Genomic DNA, 20,447 nt, shown 5'->3' with positions numbered 1-20,447 from the left:
AAACTGAGGTACAGAGAAATTAAGTAACCTGCCCAAGGTTACACAACTAGTAAGTCGCAGAGCCAGGACTCAAGCCCAAGCAGGATGGATGTGGCCTCCGTGCTTTTTAATCAGTGTGCTATATACATACAGGGAAAGAGGTATTAACCTGAATTCCCAGATTCTTCTCTTTCATTCACAAGAAGGCAAGATACATGGATCAAATGGAATACCTGCCTGTGTTTGTCATATACATGTTCATTATTAACCTTAGAGAGAAGTTCAGATAACTCAGGACAGTTATGATTGAATGCTCTCTTGCTCTCCCTAATCCTGATTCAAAAGGCATCCCCTGCATTATGTGGGTAGATGGGTCCAAAAGTCAGTGGAATTATATACGCACTTTCATGAAAATGCAAATGTCTCTGAGAGCAGCTAATAAGTAAATCTGTACTTTTCCAAAGAAGCAAGGATTAACTTCATTGTGGGTTAAATTAGCTGAACATTGGAAAAGGACATCCAAAATAAACAGTCATGTACTGGTGGTAGCCAGGGGTGATGTGAACAAATGCACACTTGAGGAGGAGCTCCAAATGTGGTCGTGACCATTTTCCTGGTTCAAAGTAAACAGAGACACAAGGCAAGTTTTGACATGGACAAGACATCCGAGATCATAAAAAAGCAACAGCCTCACCAGCAGGCCACAAGTCTAGATTAAATGCGTATTTCGGATGACTCATAAACCACTCCCAAAATGACTCTGCTCATGAGCCAAACAGAGGCCATTTCTCCATTTACAAAGCCGTCTACCCGTTCCATCAGGGTCCTACTACACAGAATTGCCCCTCTGGGAAACAGTCAGAGAATCTAAAAAAAAAAAAAAAAAAAAAAAAAAAGCGCAAGATGCCCTTGGCATCATCTTCTGGCTTAGGAAATAACCATTTCCCCTTCTACCTAAAAGGGAGCCACAACCCCACGTCTCAGCATTGTCTCCGGAAGGGTAGAAATGCCCAGCGGTCATGTTGTTGAGTCAAATGGCATTTACCTGTGCCTGGTACTGTACTAGGAATATTAACATTTATTACCTCTTCTAAATGCAAAGAATTTAAAACTTGAGCTCTATGAGAAGACAGGCAGATATGGAAATGGTCAAAATTCACGCAGCCTCTTCTGAGACTAACCACGTGAAGGATCAAAGGATGTCATGTACTTAGACCATTTTAGAAAAGGCATAAAACTGACTGTGATATCACCAGTGTGGAAGGAACTCCCAAATGTTGGAGATGTATATGAGTCACTGAGAAATCTACCAAATACACTATGTGCCTAGGCCAGCGCTGGGTATGTGGTAATACCATCACCACAGCAGCTAACAGTAACATCGCTTGAGCATTTAGTATGTATCAGGCACTATACTAAGTGCCTTAACCTGTATCAACTCATTTAACCTCAAATCAACCCCGTGAACAATCCAGCCAGAACTTCAGCATGGCGTTGGGCGGGGGGTGGATATATGAGTCTTATTACAGTAGAAAGTCAAAACTTTTTCTATGAAACTGTTATTTTTGGACGATGTCTGGGGATACTTTAGGCCAGTAAACAATTTATCCCTTGATTATTATTAAATTGTTCGAAATATCCTCAGACCCTGACTTGTAAACATTATAAAACCTAACCTGTAAATGGAGTTATGCTGAACACTTCATATCACAATAACCACAAGGAAATTACTTTCCTGGACGCATCATTAAAATTGAGGAGTCCCATGGGCTTAATAATGGTACCTTTAAAAGAGGTACCTTCCTGTTTAAAAAAAAAAAAAAAAAAAATCCATAAAGTGAGCCTTGCTCCAAAGTAGCACTGAAAAAAAAAAAGGAAAGGAAAGTCAGATCATAGCCTTTTAATTGAAGTTTCACATCTAAAGGTTCAACACGAAATCCACTGCTTACTGATTAAGAAAATAATTCTAAACAGTGTAAAAATTAGTCTTCGTATTTACTGAGAACAAAAGGGTTCCCATCTTTAAGGTCAGATTAAGGTAATAGGCTGGATTGAGCCATCTATCAGGTAAATAAAATAAATGCTTCTGGACAGTGCCTAGACTTACCAGGGTCAAGAATTCCTAAGCAAAACACCACTTATAACAGAGCAGGTCAGCGCAGAGGCCTGACCCAGCGGGGGGATACCCTGTAGCCTGTAGGTCTAGAAGGCTACCCTGCAAATTCTCGCCAGACGCTTAATCAATATCATGCCTTAGGACCTGAACTGCTACTATAAAATCAATATTACCTTTATTTTAAGTAGCAGGAGGAACAATGAGATTATCTTGTTCCTTACAAGTCTGTCATGGAAAATCTGGCTCATGGTGTGTGTCATCTTCTGTTTTTGCCTGCAAGGAACTCGTTTTGTGGGGCTTGGAGACAGTCTGGCACTGCAACCCAGAAATAAGAGAGGTGAAGGAGTAACACTTTAGCTCAGAAAAGGCGAGGGCCTGAAAATACATTACAACCTACAGAACAAACAGCAAAGCTTCCAGAGAGGAGCTCCGAGGCTTAAACCCACCAGCTCCCACCAGTTCCAAGCTCATGAGTCTCCAAAGTTAGATCTCCAGCCCGGAGCTCCAGATTCTCCCTACCCCACAGCCTCCCGGCAGCCCCTCGGATGCCAAACAGGGGGCAGGTGTGTGAACGTCCAAAGGAGAACACCTGATTTCGCACCCGCACCTGCTCCCTGCTCAGCCTTCTGGTCTCAGTACGGGGTCACAATCCAGTGGGTCACGTCAAAAACGTGGAAGCTATCCTTGATTCCTCTGTTCTTTCAAAACTCTCTCAAACCCTGTCACCTTTGCCTCCCAAGTACAGCAGAAATCCCTCCCCTTCTCTCCACATCCATAATCACCACCAAGCCCATGAGCCACCCTCCTGATGTTTCCCCCTTATTGTGCGCTGACCCTCCAATATTTCCACACAGCAGCCAGAGTGAGCTTTCAAAAATGCAAATCCGATGCGGGCACTTCTACATCTTGAAACCCTTCCGTGGGTTCCCATCAGGCTTGGAATAAAACCGGAATCTTTACCACAGCCTAGAAGGCCCTAACATGACCTGGCCTCCTTCTCTCTCCCTTTTATCTCTTTCTCTTTAAGTTCTGGCCACTGACCCTCTCTGTTCCTCCTGCATGCAAAGCTTATCGGCACCTCAGAGCCTTGTCCCCGTGGCTGGAAAGAATATCCTCGTTACCCCTGGGATCTCACATGGAAAGCCACCTCGGACCACTCCATCTACAGCAGCCCCTCCCCTCAGTCATTATCAAAGCACGGCATCCCACCACTATTACTCCACTATTCCTCTGTATTTATCATCTTTAACACTGTTTACTTATTTCCTGCCTTTGAGAGAATGTTAACCTCCATGAGAGGAGGGACTTTGGTCTGTTTGTCACCACTAAATCCCCAGAGTATATAGTACGGCACTGAGCACATAATAGGCCTCAGTTAAGACCCACTGAATGAATACCCGGTGGCACCTGGAAATCTGTTACTGATACCAATCAGGCTAAAAGTCTCTCTACTCAGAGTCTTATGGTCAGAGACAGAACTGAAGAACAGAGAAACCTCTGAACTGCCCTATATGGGATCAAACATTTCTAACGTTTTCCATTTGAAAACTGTGCTGTTCAGGGGGTATGGGGTGCCTGGGTGGCTCAGTCGGTTGAGCGTCTGACTTCCGCTTAGGTCGTGATCTCACGGTTCGTGAGTTCGAGCCTCGCGTCAGGCTCTGTGATGACAGCCCAGAGCCTGAAGCCTGCTTAGGATTCTGTGTCTCCCTCTCTCTCTGTTCCTCCCCTGTCTCTCTCATATAACAAACGATAAATATAAAATAAACGATAAAAAAAATTTCTTTTAAACAATAAGAAGAAATAAATTCTCAGCTTTGCATAGGATCTTCACTCCCAATCTGAGCAGCAATAATGGTGGCAGAAGCTCAGATGAGGTCTCCAATCACCACCATCACACTTGCCTCTACCAATCGATGGATTCAATCCTTCCTTTCTCTGTCCATCATGACACACACACACACACACGCACACACATGCACACACACACCTCACCAACCTCACGTAGTTGTCCACGGGCCTGAAGTGCCCTTCTGGTTCATTGCCTCCCTCACTCCATCCATCAGGAGCTGCTAAAAGTTTCACTTCCTAGATAAAATCTTTTTGGTCTATGTGAAGATGAAGGGGAAAGAGATAATATTTATCTAGTGACTCCCATATGCTGAGTATTGTGCTGAATGCTCAAAGGTTCTTTTTTTTTTTTTTTTTTCACTAAGAAGTAAATTATATTTGGCTCCATTTTTAGAGATGAGAAAATGCAGCCTTAGGTCCATAACTTTCCGGAAGTGAAGCCAGTGAGCGGCAGAGGCAGAATTTAAATCTACACCATTCAAACTAGAAAATCCTGACTCTTTCCATGTCTTCTTACTCTTTCAGCAACAACAAAAAAAGAAACATACCAATATTATCTTCTTTCTACTGTTTCTACTGTTTCGATATACATCCCTTCACAAATGGATCCATATCATATTTCACTGATACTGAGTCCTCAGACCATAAACTTGGTATATAACGGGTTCCTACATTACAAACAGTAAACTCCTTTAAAAGTTCCCTTACTTATGGGGCGCTTGGGTGGCTCAGTCGGTTAAGCGGCCAACTTTGGCTCAGGTCACGATCTCGTGATTCATGAGCTCAAGCCCGAGCTGCTGTCAGCACAGAACCCCCTTCAGATCCTCTGTCCCCCTCTCTCTGCCCCTCCCCTGCTTGCACACATGCACTCTCTCTCTTTCAAAATGAATATTAAAAAAAAAGTTCCTTTTCTTACAATCTACAGACAAAATATTACAGGTGCAGAGGAGTGTCTCACCAAAGTTTCCCTTCCAACATTATTACCTTGACTTTACAAATGACAGAAAATTATCGATTTTAGGTCAATGTGATCAGGGGAACAAATAACCTAGTTCAGCATAACACGCGCCAAGCATCCAGGGCTTTCATGACAGACACCAAAGCCCACAAGGTCAGATGATCCCCTTGACAGGCCAAGGTCCATGGTCAATCTGAGCTTCCTTATTAATACACGATGCTATCCTTTCTACTACCAGTAAAAAGCAAAAGCAAAGGGGCGCCTGGGTGGCTCAGTCAGTTGAGCGTCCGACTTCAGCTCAGGTCACAATCTTGCGGTCCGTGAGTTCGAGCCCCGCGTCAGGCTCTGGGCTGACGGCTCAGAGCCTGGAGCCTGCTTCTGATTCTGTGTCTCCCTCTCTCTCTGCCCCTCCCCCATTCATGCTCTGTCTCTCTCTGTCTCAAAAATAAATAAATGTTAAAAAAAAAAATTTTTTTTTAAAAGAAATTGAAAAAAAAAAAGCAAAAGCAAAAACATTACATTAAAACACCTTCCCAACACAATCTGTGAGTTTTGTATACAAATCACAGGTAAAACTAAATTTAATAAATCAAATTATTTCTTGTCAAACTTTATTCATCATAACAACACATATTTTCAAAAACACTCCATAATACCATGAAATCTAAAAAGGTTTATTTCTAAAAGAAAAATTTACATACAAAATTCCATGTAGAAGGGCAAAACAAATTGGTCTGACATGTTCATTTTAGCCCTTTCTATACTGGAAGATATTAGAAATTCTCCAACTGTATCAGCTCACATAAATATCTTCCAGATTTTTCCTAAGTAAGCCAGACACTTCTTCCATTATATTAATTTTCTCTGTGGATCATTATTAAATAAATTCACCACAAGCCAATTTAAAATGGCACAGCATGAAAAAATAAATACATCACATATTGTGTTTGAAAGTCAGAACATATCAGGCTATTTGGTGCTTCTGCTAGTCAAGCCTCTGTTTTTACAGATAATAAAATGAGGGCTTTCGAGGCATGTTAAATCATGAGATATTGATTAAATTAAACTCTAAACTTGTAGTGGCAAGAAACCAGGACTTTTTAGTCTCTCTTAAGGACTGATTAAAACTTGGCTCTTAGTAAGGCTGTCTACAAAAGGAGGCTCGCTTTTGTGAAAGGCTCCTGCAAACAACAAAATACCACCAAATCAATACTCTTCTTTCCCTTCTTTGTATCCCTTCTCCTTTCTTCCTTCCTCTTCTCTCTCTTTTTTCTCTATGTTTTGCTTTTAAGATCACAGAATGGTGCGTGGTGTGGCGTCAGGTTCAGCCCAAAACGATAAAACCCCACTCTCTCTCCTCCCCACCCTAGCATGCTCTACGGATGTAAATATTTCATGGTATTACCATCATTCACTCGGTGCTTATATTGTCTGATCAAGCCTCTATTTCTGTCTGTTAGATACTCTGGAGGATAGCGTTTTTTCATGTCTGCTGCTCAGTCACATAAAGCCCTTGCTTCTCAAAGGTTCTTCAAAGTTCAATAATTTATTAAACACTGCTGGGGTCGGTAAGCACTCACAGAAATGCATAACTACAGAATATGTGGAACTATTAAAGAGTTTCTTTAATAAAGAAGGTGACTTTAGAGAAAGTGACAGCATTGTTGCTTACACTAGAGTGGCATACTCCGAACGGAAGCTATCCTGTGCTAAGAGGCAAGAACTTAAAATAAACACAAGGACTTGTTACAGGGAACAGTCAGGAAGCAGACACACTGTGAAACAGGCCATCTACACAAGCCCAAAGCCAGAAATCAAGTTCCAGGCCCTTCCTCAATAGGACTAGTCAGGTCTCCTTTTCTTCTCTTTCTAAATACAGCTGAGAATTTACAATTTCAGTAAAGGACTTTCGAAGCCGTACACCCATGACATTTTTTACTTAACAATGTTACTCCCAAAGCCTACTCGTTATACTTATTCCTTCCTACTGATCTCTGAGCATTAAAGCTCTGAGGACACTGAAACAGAAATATACCGCACACATATACAAGCAAAGTAATAAAAATTTGAGTAGTACACTCTAATCAGCGAGTATTTATTGAATTCAGATTTGCCGGGAGCCACGGGGAATACATAAGCAGACTAATACATCACTCTACGTTCACAAGCTACAAAATCTAGTTGGGTGACGAAGCAGACGTTGAATGCTCAGAATAAGACCCAAAACGGTATAGAATTCATTGCTAAACTGAGCCAAAGTTTTTGAGGGCCACGGTACTTCAGAGAAGGCAGAACAGATATATCTGAGGGACAGTAGTCGAGGAAGATGTTAAGGAAGAAATTACATTCTACATATTAAATTTTGCTTTATTGTTCTGATTTCCAAATCAACCGTAGGAAAAGAAACTCTGACACCCAAATTAATGATTAACACAACAAATTGCCTTTCATTTAAACATGGCAGATATAAAACATACACTTGGCTCCCTCCCAAAACCAAGAGAATGAGAGAGAAGATATCAGCGGATGAAAAATGTCAACCCCACATCCTGGAAGGCAGAAAGGGAATGCTAGCTAGCGCAACAGAACAGGAAAAGTTGAAGCCTGTTGGTAGGGCAGGGATTGGGGGAGATAAGAGGAAGACCAGTAAATAGTGAGCTGATTTTTGCCACCATCTCCAGAAAGGCTCAGGAATCACAGGAACCAGGGACCTCTGGAGGCGAGTGCATTTCAGAAGTAGAGGTGAAAACAGACAGCCTGGTCAGAAGTCTATGAATAGCAGTTAGACCTCACATCCTTCCCTCAATCCCAATAGCCAGGCAACCAGCACAACCCTGACCAAGGGAGGAATGAATGGTTTACGGTGTGGAAGCAGTAGACGCACAGAAGTCTGGACCCTGGAGTACCCAAGCCAGCTGAGAACAGAAGTGAGGGCTCCGTGCTTGCTAAGAAGACCTTCTTTTTCTCTCCACAGCTCCAAACATTCATGATGAAGGACTTGGAGGTGTCAGTTTTCATCCCTTGTGCTGGGCACTCAGTGGACCCTTCTGATTTCAAAAATCATTCCTATCTTTTAGATCAAGGAAATTACCCTGTATTATTTCTTTGATCATTTCTTCTCTTCTGATATTTTGGTTCTCATCCTACAACCTTGTAGAGTGAGATACTGGACCACCGGGACAGATTCTCTATTTTTATACCCTTCCTCTCTTCTTTTCCATTGCGTTACTTTTTTGTTCTACTTGTTTTCTAATCCTCTTGGAGTTTTGATTTTTGTTATTATATTTTGGATTTCTGAGAGTTCTTTCTTGCTCTCTAAATGTTCTTTTTTTTTATACTTTACAATGGGAAATTCTAAACACACAGTACAGAGAACTGTAGAGTAAGCCCTCATGTACTCATTACACAGCCTCAACAATTACCAACATTTTACTCATCTTAACTCACCTGTTCTCCAATCCTACCTTTTTTTTCTGAATTACTTCAAAGCAAGCCTCAGACATCATAAGCTTTCCACTATAGTTCTTTGGTATGTACCTCTAATATATAAAGACAACCTTTCTTTAAAAATATCACCATAATACATGATCACAACAGAATTAACAGTATGAACATTCCTTTTTATAAACTTCTTGTTCCAGTTTCATGAAGTACCTTTCCTCACCTAAGAATATCGTAACTTGTTTTGAAGTTTTGTCTTCTACTCTCTACATCGTACTGCTTCTCTGTATTCCCTTCTCTTCTTTGCTTTGTATTGTCCTATTTTTTGGAGGCATCTTCCATGTTTGATGATCCTTGCCTATCAATTATAAGTTCAAGTGAGGCCACACCACACAAATGGAATTGGAAGCTATATGTGCAGAAACTGAGTTTGTCAATTGGTGGGCCTTGCTGTAGGGTGATATGATGGAAGCCTATCCTTTTCTTTAGATATCCCCAAATATCAACCTGCATATTTTTCTTCAGGCCGCTCAACTTCCTTGAAGAGGAATCGGCACATTTCCTTCTCTGATTACATCAGCTATGTAACTACTCTAAATAACAGAGATCACAAAGGGCAGGCCCTAGGCTGCTTCCAGCCTGCGGAAGTAAATGTATTTGGACCATATAAGTTTTATTTTATTCTTTTTTTTATTTTATTTTATTCATATTTTAGAAAGAGAGGGAGAATATGAGTGGGGTAGAGGGGCAGAGGGAGAGAGAGAGACAGAGAGACAGAGAGACAGAGAGAGACAGAGAGGGGATCTCAAACAGGCTCCACACTTACTGCAGATCCCAAAGCAGGGCTCGATCCCATGACCCCGGGATCATGACCTGAACCAAAATTAAGAGTTGGGCGCTCAACCAACTGAGCCACCCTGGCACCTCTGGACCACATAAGTTTTACAATTCAATTCACAAACAGCTCTTTACAATAAAGAGCTTTCAAATAAAAATCCACATTTTGAGCTTCTTTCAAAAAAAAAAATGTTAAGTATCTGCAAATACCAGGCCCACATTGACACACCAAGGCTAGGTTACAGCTGGCCACTCTAGGCAGTGTATGTACTTCTGGTTTCCCCACTGGCACCACCAGTCATGTGGTCTCTCCTAAACTGAGACAGAGTTGCCACTTTCATTAATCATCTTCCTTATCTGGCCCATGTAGGTGGGCAAAGTTTAAGATCCCTGCTATAATGAAATGTGAACTCATAAAAGGAAAAGACATGTGCAAAATATAGTTAGATTTATTTTATTGTGGGGTACCGTGGAAAAAGGATGGATAATCCAAAGGAAGAGTAAGATTAGGTAAAATACATCCCAGCACTAGGCAACAAAAAGGGACCTTGTATATTTCGTGTCTCAGGAAATAAATAGCAGTCCAACCCCTCAATACCCTCACTACAACCCAAATCAGCTCTTTTCAAAGGGTCATATGCCAAAGACCCAGATTTTAGCTGCAAGACATACACACACACACACACACACACACACACACACACACACACACACAGAGGAGAAAGGCAGAAACAGAGATTTATCCTTTATATACCTATAAGGAAAGGAAATTCTCAAAGATGCTTTTCTTCCACAAAAGGGCAGGCAGATTATAATGCTTTAGAGGCATGAAGACAGATCAAGTTCTGAATTCATACACTTATAAAAGCCCTGAAGGCTCTTTTCTTAAATTATACACTTGGCATTATATAAATATGTACATATAGGTGTGTACATACACACACTCATATATGACACAACCAAGCTTAGCAAACACATCAGGTAAATTAAATTCCTAGAAGTTTCTAAAGACAGTTTAGACGCATTAAGTGACTTGCTAAAACTCAGAATGATCAGCCATTAAAAATATTCAGTGACTTTTTTTTTTTTTTTTTTTTTTTTTACTGGATAGAAACTAGGATTTCACTAGTTTCAGACTTAAAAGCCATCCCCATGACTCCTGGCTATATACCTATTAGCTAAAAATAACAATGCTACAAAACTTGCTTTTGAATTAACAGCCCTGTCATTTATCCTTTAAATGTTTATCTCCTTTGGTCACAATTTTATTGTAGTTAAACAGCAACTAGTGTGTGACCACAAGCATTCAAAGGCTCTGAGTACACAAAGAGCACACTGTTCTGTTTTCCAGCTGAATGGACTTTTCCGTGTGTGAACAAAAGACAAGGTCCTGCTATTCTCCAAATTAAAAGGCAAGAAACAGCAAGGAAAAACACTGCACAGAAAACCTCTCTCTTGGTTCACTTTACAAATGCTAATGAAACAGTGAAACAAATAGCTGCTTTTCTCCTTCTAAAGTTTTTAAAGTCATGAAAAATAATTACATGTCTCAGCATCTCTTTTAAAAGGGTTGTGTTAATAATAATTGGCAACCCACTGTAGCTAATATAGTACATTTTATCTAATATGGATAATATTAGAGAAAGGATGGCCCCATGCAAACCTTGTGGCTTAAAACCAGAATCAGGCAAAATATAAACAGCGCTATCGTACAAGGGAACTGAAAGCACTGAAAAGACTTGACATTTGAAACCTGAAATTTTCAAAAGCTCCCCGGGTCCTTACGAAAACAAATGAAGCTGAATCCTTAAGGCGCTCTACTAAGCTGAGAAAAGAGGCTGTTGCTGCCACCAACACTAGAAAGTGGTGAGGGCTCCCTGACCTAAGTCTTAGAGACGGCCACTAAGACTGGTGATCATTTCCCTGAATGAGTTACTCCCTGGTCCAGCCCACTGGCTATTTTGCCTCTCATGTATCTTTCATGTATCTCTCATGTCTTTAGTTCTTAAATCAATGAATGCATTATCTTTTTGGTAGGTTGCTTTAATTTGCGGGATTGAAAGAAGGAAGAGTGAGGGAGCTTTCGATTTTGACAGTGTGATTTAGAATGAGAGCAGGAGTCCAAGGGCTCGGGATTTATTTTCCTCTGCTGCAGTGCGTACAAACCATGTATCACCTAGGATAAGGTTTGGCTTGCAAGTGACAGAAAACTCAAAATGACAGTGGCTCAGCCAGACTGGGGTGTTAGTTCTCATACTGTCTGGAAAGACTCAAGCCACCGCCGCCCACTTACCCCCTCCGCTACCCCTAAGGACTGGCCCTCGCTCCCAAGATCCAAATGCAGCACCGACATCCCAGGCAGCAAGATAAAAGGAAGGGCCTAGGAAGAAAAGGGCAGAAGGCATACACAGCACCTTTCTCTTAAGGGAACATCCCAGAAACTACCAGAGGATGCATTGTCTTATTAGCCACATGACCACACCTAAGCTGTGCAGGAGACTGGGAAATGCAGCCTGCATTCTGGGTAGCTAAGTACACTTGAAAAACCATGACAGGAGAAGGCAACGGGGACTTGGGGTTTTTTCCAAAGTCCCTACCATGAGGAGATTTCCAAGTTTTATAGAACTGGAAATTGTTGATGATTTTACTTAAAAAAAAAAAAAATTCAGAATAGGAAACTTGCAAATGTTCCAAACAGAAGAGCCACAGACATATGGAGACTTGACAATGGAGCCCTTGAACTACTCCCTATAATCCTCAAGTATACCTCAATGATCTGCATCAGACAGCTGAACATTCTCATGTTCTTCCTCCCTCGGGAGTGAGTGTCCTGTTCCTGTGACTCCCACAGACCTGGAGGGACTCTCCGGGTCATGTCAACTGCCCAAGTGCCTCAGCCCTGCAGCCCAATCACCTCCCATCATTAAGAAAGAGGAGCCTCTCACATCTAAGGGGCAAATCTCACATAAATGACATTTGGCTGATGCCCAAAGGTGACAGGGATGAGAGCGGGATAAATAAAGAATAATGTGGAAGCCAGTTGGGGCAGTCTTTCATTATAGCTCTTTCAAGAGCTATTAATCTTGGTCATAGTCAGTCGGCTAAAAATAATTACTTCTTCTAACACATGTTGTACATGCCAACTAGCCACAGTAACAGGTCAGCCCTTCTACCTGGGCAAGAAGACATGGCCCCTGGCTTGCCCACAGCCATCAGAACGGGCTGCACAGTTGTGCCAGCACAAGCTTCTCTTCAGGCTAACCGAACAATACCATCAAGAGGAAGAATCACTATCAGCAATATTGGCATGCTGTCAGTAAGCTGTAGAAGCACCTGGAAGACTAAAGACAATCGGGAATATTTTCCAAGAAGATCTCTTACTTCCTTTGATCATAATGAAGGGGGATAAAATTTTAAACACTTAAGCATTACTTTTTTTCCCAAAGTATTTCACTGTTGAGGTATTTTAATGGGGCGTAGTATGTCCTGACTCACCAGCAATTTCTAGACACCGCCCCCTCCCCCCATTGGAGTCCAAGGTATCTTTGAGCCTGTAAGTCAGTTTCGTTTATGGAAAATGCTTCGGGCCTGAAATTCTAACTTGCAGATTCAGCTCAAATTAAACAGCTGAGTAATCTTGAAGAAGCCAACAAACTCTCTGGGCCTCACCACGGCTCAGCTGTACTCAGGGAAACTGACTCAGAAAAAGTCATATGGTTCTTCACAGGTTAACCGTACAAATGGATGGGCTTACACAAAGCCACAGTAAGTGGCATCGCATCATCACCATCATCGATCTCAACTTCTAAAACTCATGTAGAGGACCTACCTGGGGGGATTATGGGAGGATTCACAGCAGGGTTTAAGTCATAGACATCTCCAAACCCAAGTTTCACGGCCAAGGCACAGAAGATATAAAAATTAAACAAAGACAAAATTGCACAAAGCGAGGTGCCCTGTCACGCAAACGGTGAGCAAACAGGAGCAGCCGCTGGCTGGGGGTCACGCGGTAGTGAGCGGCAGGAACAGGAAGAAAGTGGAGACTCTCTTAAGTGACAACACAGCAGCCAGGTCTCCAGCGGTTGGAAAGACAGCCTGGGACTCCTAGCTTCATGTGACGGCAGAAAGCTGCACAAGTAGGGAGAAGGGGAGTTGCTTCTACAGCCCCACACTTAGCCCAGTGAGCTCTTTTGCAAAGAGACCTCTGAATTACAGTAGGGGGCACTGTGTCAAACACCGTGAACAAGAGCTGCTCACCTCTCAGGGTGGTGGTCTCACTGAGGAACGAGGGGCGTAGGCTGGAGGCTTTACAATAATTAGGAGAGACGCAAACCAAAGTGGCATCAAATAATAAGAAGCAGGAGTTACAGTCGAATTACGGGACCTCCTAGGACCATGAAAAATCCCAGCCGGTATTTTGCAAATTACATGAAGTTAATGTTATGAAGCATGCACCCGGACACAAAACTTGGAAGGCTTTTTTCAATGACACCACCAACAAAAAACTGTAAGTTCCTAGAGGGGCAGCTATAAATCTCAGAACGTTTTCATACAACTCTTATAACATTTCGTACTTCATTCATCCTTATAGGGTCTGATGAAATAAATGCCCGCATTGAAAACCTATCCTGGGATTTTTTTTTTTTAAAGCCCTCAAAGAAGGATTCTTTAAAAAAAGAAGCACATCTGACTATGCAAATTTTACTTGCAAACTCTTTATACCTTGGGGGAAATGCGTTTACTTTTATTATAACTATAAAACTTCATTTATCATTTCACAGGAGACATTAAAATAATTGTGGGCAATGTGATACTGTCCTTTGCAAGCCACATTCTTGCCCTGCAGATAGACTGCTACCACACAGCCGGGTTAGAAGATGGTGTTAAAATTACTGTGGAACCACATAATTGTTCCGTCATTAGTTTTTGGCAGGGTGGGGGTGGGGGTGGGGGTGCTGCTGCTGGAGAAGGGATGAGTCTCCAAACAAATTATTCCACGTGGATTGAAAAGGGGTTATGCATAAACATGGGCTAGATTGGTTGTTGAGCTGTGGTATAGGAATCAACTTAACTTAAAAACAATTCTTTTTTGTAAATATTTGAAGACTGTCTTCTTGAGTTAAAATTCCCCAAAACAAAACTGATTTAGAGACAACTCCCCTTTGACCCAGCTCTTCTACTTAGATGCACAGATGGATATACCATACCCTACTCACCCATTCATCAGTTGATGGACATCTGCATTGTTTCCACTTTTTTGACTATTATGAATAATGCTGCTATAAAAAAAAAAGTGTATAAAAAAGGTCTAACCCTGCACAAAGCTCTCTCCTATGACTTGACCTACCCAAACTTCTCCTCCTAAAAAGGTAACTACCTGTACCTGAATCTTTCCAGAGATTCTCTATCTTTACGCAAGCATTCTACATAAATAGTAACAAGTAATCTGCATCCTGCTTTTTTAATTTAAATATCTTGAAGACGGTTTCGTATTGGCACACGTACAAGTGTCTCTTCTTAAAGGTACTGGGGCAGTTCACCAGCTATGTCTTCCTGAATTTTTTTAACATGTCCCTTTCTGATGGACAGTTCATGCTGTTTCTTATGTTTTGCCACTATAAATAATGCCATAGTGAATATTCTTGTGCATATGTCCTTGTGCACCTGTCAGTATACAAAGTGGAATAAATTCATGTAGAATAGGGTCAGAGGGAATTTGAATATAAATCAATTTGTTTCCAAAAAATTTTTATTCAAGAAGAAACAACAGAAGAGATTCAAATCTTAACTGCTACTTGAGTAAGAGGGTATATAATCAGCAGCATAACCAAAAAATGAGCAATCCACTGTGTAATTACTTTTAATATCTTTATTGAGATATAATTCACAAAACATAAAATCCATCCATTTAGAGCATACACTTCAACGGTTTTTAGTATATTCACAGAGTTTTGCAATCATCATGGCAATCTAAGTTTAGAACTTCGCCATTACCCTAAAAAGAACCCCCGCCCCCACCAGTGGTCCCCCCCCATCCCCCTCCACCCCCATCCCCCCCATCCCCCTCCACCCCCATCCCCCCCCCCCCACCAATTCCTGCCTTGCCCCACTCCCAGCCCCAGGCAATCATTAATCTGCTTTCTGTCTCTGTGGATTTGCCTATTAGAGACCTTTCACATAAATGGAATCATACAATCTGTAGGCTTTTGTGTTTGCCTTTCACTTAGCATAATGTTTTCAAGGTTTATCAGTGTTGCAGCACACATCAGTAGCTCACGCCTTTTTACTGCAGAATAATATTTCATCATAGGGATACACGACATTTTGTTTATCCATTCATCAGTTGATGGATATTTTGAGTTGTTTCTACTCCGGGCTATAATGAGTAATGTTGCTCTGAGCATTTGTGTAACCGTTTTTGTGTGGACATGCCCTCATTTCCCATGGGTATGTATCTGTGAGTGAGCAAATGAATGAGTGAGTGAATCTATAGAAACTCTCATGAAAATAATCAGAAAAGAAAAAGAAACCTGGGTGTTGCCCGGGGAAAAGGAGAAAACATCAACAATGAATAGATTTACAAAAAGGCTCTACCGATACTGTGATACCAGAGCAGAAGTTAATACCTTTAAAACCTTTCAAAATAGGACATTTATTTTGAAAATGAGTATAAAATGAAATGAATGTCCATATCTATGAGGTTTAAAAAAAATCCAAAACTGTCACCAGCCAAGAGAACAGAGGAGGAAAACTTCTATTTCTTCAAACCTATGGCCTTCCATGATTTCTTCTCAGTTCTCATCTTCTAAAATGTCATATCTCCCATGTTCTGTACGAAATTGAATCACATAACTTTTCTGCCCTTGTGCCGTGTTATGCACCATGCTAGGCAGAAAGACAGATTACAAATTAATTACACAGATTAATAAAACCTTTGACTTCTGGTTCTTGAGGAACTCACATTTTAGTGAAGGTGATACTTTTTGGTAATAGTGTATGTATGGAGATTTTAAAACAGGGGTCAGCAAACATTTCCTGCAAAAGACCATACAATAAATATTTTAGGCTTTGTAGGCCACATATAGCCCCTTACTGAATACCCTCCTTCTTCTTTTCTTTACAATCTATTAAAAATGTAAAAACCTTTCTTAGCTCGAGGGCCACCCTCCGGTATAAACTATAAGCAAAGAGAAAAATTACAGGTTTTATAATCTTACCAATTAAACACGCTACATACAATTAAATATTCATTACTTCTGAATTACATGAATTACAATAGCCTCACCTCTGGTTTTCCTTACTAATTATTCTCTCATTTCCATGAGTCTATTTATACCAAAGTTATTTCTCCCAGAGATTCCTCGGTCATTGATGAAATAAACTCTTTCTCTCCCTATATTAGGTCTATCCTCCAATTCCCAATTGAAACTACATTCTGCAAAGCTAGCTGAAATCTTGCAGAATATCAGGGACTGGATAACACACACACACACACACACACACACACACACACACACACACACACACATCCTCTCCTGCACTAATCCCTCTGTGTTAGTAAAAACGGTCCAGTCTCCATTGGGAGTAAACTCTCAAATCTCAGGGGGTCTATACAACAAAGGTCCACATTGCTCAAATTCCGTGTCCACTATGGGCCAGTGGGGGAGGGGATGGGCTCTGCCCCACAGTCATTCACGGACCCAACCTAACGTAGACTCCACAATCTAGAACACATGGCCCCCAAGGTCACTGTGGCAGGGAAAGCGAATATATGCAAACGGTACCCCAGTTCTTAAATGTCTTGACCAGAAAATGATACCTGCTACTTCCCCTTACATCTCATCGGTCTGAAGTAACCACATGATCCCACCTCACTATAAGAAAGCCAGGAGTTATAATCTTCCAGCGTGCTCAGGAAGAAGAGGAAAAACTAGGAGTTGAACCGAAAAAGCTAACGCAGATACAAGGATGCCAGAGACAATCTCACTATGGCTAGGTGTGCCTCATTGATCTCACGTTTTACCTTATGCAGCATGATTGCTAAGGTGAGGTATACAGACAACTCATAAATAAATCTACATTCAACATCCTTACACTTTCCAGGCTAATAAAACTAGGACATACCACATTCCTGACTTCGGTGCAGCAGAAATGAACAAGATTTACCCAGTTGTCTCTGGTATCATATTATAGGGCTTATCCTATGAGCAGTTCCAAGATTAATCAAATTTTAGGCTTATCCAAAGCAACATAACCCTCATACAACACCATCAATAGCAAATATGCGTTGAAATGCATACCTGAGAACACAATGAGAAAGGGGTAACTGATCGTTTTGATAAAAAGACCCTGTGCATCTTCCTCTAAGACCCCATGCCTCTCCTATATGCCCTACACTCTCTTTAAGGGCCTATCACATAAAATCTATCTTTACCTCTGCACATACACAATGTCATGCTCAGTACTTTGCGCCTCGTAAGGTGTTCAATAAAAACTTCTCTCTTTGAATGAAACAATGAAGGAAGTGACTCAATGAAATTACAGTGGAGCTGAATCCCGTTATAGCATTGCCTCTTTCACAGCAACATTTGAGGGCTAAAAGGCTGGGACAGAAATAGCGGCATGTTTCCCAGAAGAATCAGAGAAGGGATGTGGAGTGGATAGCCAAGTTGGACTTTGGCTCACAATGCCCCAAGGACACCGACAAATAGCCCAATAATAACCCATCTGAGTCTCAGAAGTCACTCCTTAGAGCTGCTCTCTAAAAGCCAAAGGGAATTATTCATTAGCAAGTGTGAATAACACTGGATACCACCAGCAGATTGTGTTTGGCTTTACTGAATTATTCATTAGCATTTGTGAGAAATGTACAATCCAAAGGGTGTTAAACCAATCCGGATTGTTCAGCAATGTTTGTTTTCCTTTAAAAAGATTAAAAAGAGAAACTCACCTCCAAGCCACAGTTCTTGTATTTAGGGCCGGTTATAAATCTGGCTAAACAAGTAGGTGAAGAGTAGGAAATCAAGTAAGAAAGGGGTATCAGCGATCTTAATTAATATTCATCATTATAATGATAGGCAGGAGACTGAACCAATGTTTGTTTACCTGTCCACATCTTGCCTTTTTAGATGCTGTATGGTCAAAGACAGTAGGAGCTCCACAATGAGATTCATATGTGGAGGGGGAAAAAATTCCTTTGAGTCCTGTCACAGAGCAGATGCAAATTTAATTACTGTGCGTTAAGCTTTCCATCTTGTCGAGGTGTCCTTGGAAAGCAACTGTAAACAAGAAGCACTCGGCAATCAGGTGTCAGGGGCTCATTTGATCTGCTACAAAATATGTCACAAATCCCTGGCAGAAAGTGAGTCGGGAAAGGGAACAAAGAGAGAGAACTGACAGTGTTGGAGGCAAATCTTGGGGGTGTGCCTGTTAGCGCTAGGGACTGCTCCCTCTCCGGGCTCCAAGTTCCCAGAGAAAATGCTACCTGCCTGACAACGTTCTCTCATCTCACATTTGTTATACATTTTCCTGTGGTCTGCAGAAATCACCACCACAACTGGGGAGTCAACTGGAGAGATACTAAGCACAATTAAATTACTCGAGACTAAAGAAAACCTAGCGTGAGCTGATTTTTTTTTTTTTTAAGACGATTGGAGAAAGCGGGAAATTAATGCAGAATCGAAATTCGAGTAAAAGAGAGCTTATCAGCCAGCAGTCTCAGAAAACCCTAGGCCTAGCTGCATTTCCATCTTTTTAGTGTGCCCCTAATTGCATAAGAAGAATGTTCCATTCTATGAAGCTCGGGGTCTGAACCTGAGCTGTCAAATGCCCTGCTGTTTCTATGATAATGGGTGCCGCATTTGTAGGCAAGTGAAAGGAAGTGATCCCTGAGTGTACACAATTTGTAATTCTGCAAAGAGCCTGTAGCCTTCCTGAAGGGAGCCCACATCCAGAGACACTGCTCACTTCTACAAGGCAACTTGCGGAAAACAGGAGTTCTGCGCTCGCAACCAAACCATGATTCCGGAAGTGCTCTTGGTGGAATTATTTCTTGAGTACTTTAAATTGTATTGACTCAAATTGAACTCTCCCCACTACTATAATGAATTAACCACTTCCAAATGGAGGGGAGACACGATATGAAAGCAACCAAACTCTATTAAACTCAAAGCCAAATCAACCAATCTCTAAGCTTCAACTTCTTTATCTCTAACATCAGGGGGAAAATGGCAACGATGTAGGGCTCCTGTGAGAATTGCAGAAAATAACACATGTAGGTTACAGCCAATATTACTGTATTACAGAACAGGGAAATTAATATTAATAATACAATCATTATTTGCCTCGTAACACAAGTATTCCCATGATAATAAATTGTTATTAAAATTGTCCCTAAAATATTAGGGCAACACAATCTGGTTATTTTACTACCTGTCTAGATGAGCCCGGAAGTTCTTTCTGCCCACTTTACAATAGTTAAATAAGCGAGAAGGAGGTTATCAAAGACTCATCTAAGTTTCCAGAGAATTGATCTATTCCCTAAACATCAGCCCATGAGTAAGGAGGAACAGAAGTAGAGAGTAAAAGACCAAAAAAAAAAAAAAAAAAAAAGGCAATTGGAATCCTCAGAGTACAGATCCCATTTACTTTTTAATCTTCTGTTGCTTAATCTTCCTTATATACGTCTTAGGTGCCTTCTAAGAGGACACAGAACAGAACCAAAAGGAGACACCTAGTGGCCAAGTCAGTTTCCATGCAGGTTACAGTTTAATAGCAAATAATGTTAACTAATTTTATCGTCTGAAACCCTAATCTCTTTTTAAACCCCCTCTTAAGCATGTGATGGTATACTGAGAACAAGGGAGGGAGAAACACGAGAGAAAGAGAAATATAAGGAAGAGAGACATGTAAGTACAAAAGAAATGTATTTCTTCAATACATTGAATTATGTATTCAATGAAGCTGGATTTGAACTCCTATGTTAGCCTAAGATTCACTGCTTCTAGACATAGGGGAGGGCCCAATCACGGAAAGAAGGGTGGCTTCTGGACTTAAACACGCCTGGGTTCAAGTTCCAGCTGTGCTCCCTACTCGCCGATAGAGCAGTACTTTCAAGCCTGTGCCACATCATGCAGCATGCAAAAAATGATAATTGCAAGGCGCGGTGCTGTAACCAGAAGAGGCTGCTGGGCTGGAGCTGAAGGGCCCAGAGGATCCAGCTGCCCCAATCCCTACCTGCTCACTCCAAGAGCTAAGAGCCAAACTACA

The 20,447-nt window shown here is 41.3% G+C and overlaps 1 protein-coding gene and 1 non-coding gene across 7 annotated transcripts in view; one reads left to right on the top strand and one right to left on the bottom strand.

The window, feature by feature from the left end:
• FTO (FTO alpha-ketoglutarate dependent dioxygenase) overlaps positions 1–20,447 on the bottom strand; it is a 387,882-nt gene that overhangs the window by 325,030 nt on the left and 42,405 nt on the right. The gene's annotated exons all lie outside the window — the stretch shown is intronic.
• TRNAG-UCC lies at positions 3,669–3,753 on the top strand. Its single transcript has one exon. It is a non-coding gene; the product is annotated as a tRNA-Gly (tRNA).

This window comes from Panthera tigris, chromosome E2, assembly GCF_018350195.1.
Source record: "Panthera tigris isolate Pti1 chromosome E2, P.tigris_Pti1_mat1.1, whole genome shotgun sequence".
Lineage (NCBI taxonomy): Eukaryota > Metazoa > Chordata > Mammalia > Carnivora > Felidae > Panthera > Panthera tigris.
The sequence above is the reverse complement of the archived record's forward strand: the minus strand, read 5'-3'. Positions and strand labels throughout refer to the sequence as shown.